The following is a 4,133-nucleotide window of genomic DNA, read 5'->3' as shown; positions in this document are numbered from 1 at the left end:
GACTGGATGATAATGATATGAAATCAATATATATATGTATATATAATATCACTAGTACTGCAGCCGGACAGGTAGATATATATTTATTAGGTAATGATGACTGATGACGGACCTGCTGGACACTGTCAGCTCAGCAGCACCGCAGACTGCTACAGTAAGCTACTATAGTAGTATGTATAAAGAAGAAAGAAAAAAAAAAAAACATGGGTAGGTGGTATACAATTATAATATTATATATATATTAATTATATACAATTATATATATATATATATATATTAATTAAACTGGTGGTGATTATTAAACTGGTGGTCAGGTCACTGGTCACACTATCAGCAACTTGCAAGTAGTACTCCTAAGCATACAATCACAATATATATTATACTGGTGTGGCACTCTGGCAGCAAAAGTGTGCACTGTACGTTATATGTAGTATGTACTCCTGAGTCCTGCTCTCAGACTCTAACTGCTCCCCACTGTCAGTGTCTCCCCCACAAGTCAGATAATACAATACAGTCACACTATCTATCACTTCACTTCAGCAAGTACTAGTAGTAGTAGTACTCCTCCTAATGCTCCCCAAAATTACTACTGTGTCTCTCTCTAGTGAGACTGTCTCACTCTCTTCTCGAATCTCTATAAACGGAGAGGACGCCAGCCACGTCCTCTCCCTATGAATCTCAATGCACGTGTGAAAAATGGCGGCGACGCGCGGCTCCTTATATAGAATCCGAGCCTCGCGAGAATCCGACAGCGTGATGATGACGTTCGGGCGCGCTCGGGTTAACCGAGCAAGGCGGGAGGATCCGAGCCTGCTCGGCCCCGTGTAAAAAACCCTGAAGTTCGGGCGGGTTCGGATTCCGAGGAACCGAACCCGCTCATCTCTAGTGGATTTAAGATCTCAACCTAACCATAATGAAGACAACATGACTGTAGAATACCCTTCATCTGACATGTATGATTATCCTCATAATGGTGAACAAACCACGATTCTAGAAAGGTCCAACTGTGAAACACAGACTGTGTATGAAAGACCCAAAAGGGAAATACGCAGACCTGAGAGACTCATTGAAACGTTTTAGATGATGTTCTTAATATGACGTTGTTAATTGTTGCATTGAAGCGTACAGGGCTTATCTTTAAAGAAAAGAGGATGTGATGTTAGTGTATTAGAATGCTTAATATTTGTACACACTCCCTTACTAATGTTTGTAAGCCTGTATCTTCAGTGATGGTCCCTGGGACCAGGGGAATGCTGGGAAGTGGGTGGTCCAGTGTGCAGTGTGCCTGGATTTGGATGGAATAAACAGCACAGCAGTGAACTCACATCTCTCTGTGTCCTGATGACTGGATTTACAAACGTATGAACAAAACAAATGTCCCTTACACATTATGCCCACATAGTACCTATGCACTTTAAACATTATGCCCACAGTAGTAATGCTCCTTACACATTATGCCAACACAGTAGCTATGCTCCTTACAAATTAAGCCCACACAGCAGTTTTGCCCCTTACACATTATGCCACACAGTAGAAATCAGTAATGGTGGACTCGGTCACTACTTTTAAGAATGGGCTACATAAATTCGTACTGGATAAGGATATTCAGGGTTATGGTGGGTAAATCATGCACTTTAATAATAAAATAACTATAAAATAAAAGAGGAATGGACATTACAGTTAATCATTCACTAGAGTTAAAATTAGTGATCTCCTATACTGCAATATGTTAAGACTAATAGGTTGAACTCGATGGACAAACTGTCTTTTGTCAACCTCAAAAACTATGTTACTATGTTACTTCCTTACACATTATGAACCCCCCGCCCAACTCTCTCCTCTAAATGCAGCACATACCGGCAGTATAACACAATAGTGTATCTGCCCTGCGCCACCAGCTTCTTACCACACCATCCTACCTAAAACTTTGGGATTTCTCTCAGAGCCTTCAATACATGGTTCCAGGTGTCACCAGGTGTGATATATCTACCTGCGGTCAAACCACACTGAGTATGCCCAACCTCGTCTGATCTTGGAAGCCAAGCACTGTGGACCAGGTCAGTACCTGGGTGGGAGACCACCAGAGAATACCGGGTACTGCAGGTATTTTTATCCAAATCCAGGACACAGGACCTAGAACCAAAGTATTATTCCCCATCCAAATTTTGGAATTTCACATACATTTAGCAATCAGGGTGGAGCCCGGCATATATTATATTGAATAATACCCTTTTGCTTCCGGTATTTTTCTATTTCTATTTCAGTCATAGTTTATTTTGTTATAAATTCGGAAGAAGACATTATTTTCTCAAACATCAGAGACACACACACATTTTCGCTCAAAGAGCCATTATGTCAAACCTGTATCACAACATTTGATGTTCATTTGGATAGACAATTCTATTTAATTGTTGTCATTATTATTATTTTTTCTCTTGCCTTATAGCCATTATTTTAAGAGGGTTACTAATAAAAGTTATATTTCAAGTATTACAAGACCACATAATTTTCAAGAAAAGTGTGCCCCAGAAGAGACACATAGTCTTTCTTTTTTCTTTTTGGCTCCTGTACTATACAGGAACCACATTTTTTACAAAAAGTTTACTGAACTATTTCTGGGAGCACCGCCAACCCAGTGCCGAATACCAATTATTTGTTTGATATATGGCCATACGTTGGTTTAAATTAGAGCTATTGCTTTAATTGATATCACCCAAAGTATTAAGCATTTAGACTGAGTGATCTTGTGCAGACTCCACCAACCCCCTTTTTAGGTGTTCAGAATAGACTGGAAATGAATGGAAATTATGGTTATTGAGGTTAATAATACTATGGGATCAAAATGACCCCCAAATTCTATGATTTAAGCTGTTTTTGAGGGTTTTTTGTAAAAAAACACCCAAATCCAAAACACACCCGAATCCGACAAAAAAATTTCAGGAAGGTTTTGCCAAAACGCGTCCGAATCCAAAACACGGCCGCGGAACCGAATCCAAAACCAAAACACAAAACCCGAAAAATGTCCGGTGCACATCACTATTCTTATATGACGTTGTTAATTGTTGCATTGAAGCGTACAGGGCTTATCATTAAAGAAAAGAGGATGTGATGTTAGTGTATTAGAATGCTTAATATTTGTAGACACATGTGTAAGCCTGAATCTTCAGTGATGGTCCCTAGGACCAGGGGGATGCTGGGAAGTGGGTGGTCCAGTGTGCAGTGTGCCTGTAGTTGGTGATGGAATAAAGCAGCACAGCAGTGAACTCGCATGTCTCTGTGTCCTGATGACTGGATTTACAAACATATGAACAAAACAGTAGTAGGATCCAACCCTTGAGGTTTTCACTCAGTTCCCTTTCTGCCACGTTTTATTCTCCCCGTCAGGGCTTCTCCCGCAGTTGCCCAAGCATTAGCGTCGGACACCGCATTGTCCGGGGCTTGGTCCGTGAGCCCCCATGGCTCATGGCTTACGTTTGCCTGGCAGATTGTGGTTCTGGGTCCCCATGAGCGCTCCCTTCCTTTTTCCCATATATCCTTCTTCTCCCCCCTTTCCTCCTGGCCCCCTTCTGCGCAGTTGGGTATATATCCCCTTCTCCTGACTTCCCTTGGGGCATTGTTGTTTTGAGTAATGTTTCACCTGCTGTCATTTCCCTTGAGCCTACAGCGGACCTAGCTTTCGGTGCCGCGGAGGAACGGGCTTTCCGGAGCCAGCGAGGCCGAAGAATCCGGGGTTCCTGAAGAGGTGTTCCCTGAAACCGTGGCGGAAGGAGTCAAGGGCCCTCCAGGAACCGGTGAGCATGTTGTTACTTTTTCCTCTTTTGTAGTTCTTCTTTCAATTTTTTCTTCCTTTTAATGTGTTGTCCGGTTCTCCCAGGAGCCCGCTTACATTGGTTAGGCTCATTGCGCATAGCTTACATGGGATAGGATCAGAGGGGTGTGGGCGGGATACTTCTGTTCTTCTCGGTGCTCCTTTCTACATGGAAATGGTTCATGGTGCCTCCACGGTTTTTCTAGGGGTTTGGGAAGTGGCTGTGGGGAGGGTGCAGGGCGTCCGCCCGACCGCAGACTGCACCTTCCGCTGCTGGCGCTGTACTCTCCGAGACAACCACTTTCTCTGGGGGGTCCAGTGAGGC

The 4,133-nt window shown here is 43.0% G+C and overlaps 1 pseudogene; it reads left to right on the top strand.

The window, feature by feature from the left end:
* The first annotated feature begins 1,988 nt into the window (after positions 1–1,988).
* Positions 1,989–2,106, top strand: LOC134946152 (5S ribosomal RNA; annotated as a pseudogene).
* Positions 2,107–4,133: the final 2,027 nt, after the last annotated feature.

This window comes from Pseudophryne corroboree, chromosome 7 (assembly GCF_028390025.1).
Source record: "Pseudophryne corroboree isolate aPseCor3 chromosome 7, aPseCor3.hap2, whole genome shotgun sequence".
In the NCBI taxonomy this organism is placed as follows: domain Eukaryota; kingdom Metazoa; phylum Chordata; class Amphibia; order Anura; family Myobatrachidae; genus Pseudophryne; species Pseudophryne corroboree.
Note: the sequence above shows the minus strand (reverse complement) of the source record. Positions and strands in the feature narration are given on the sequence as shown.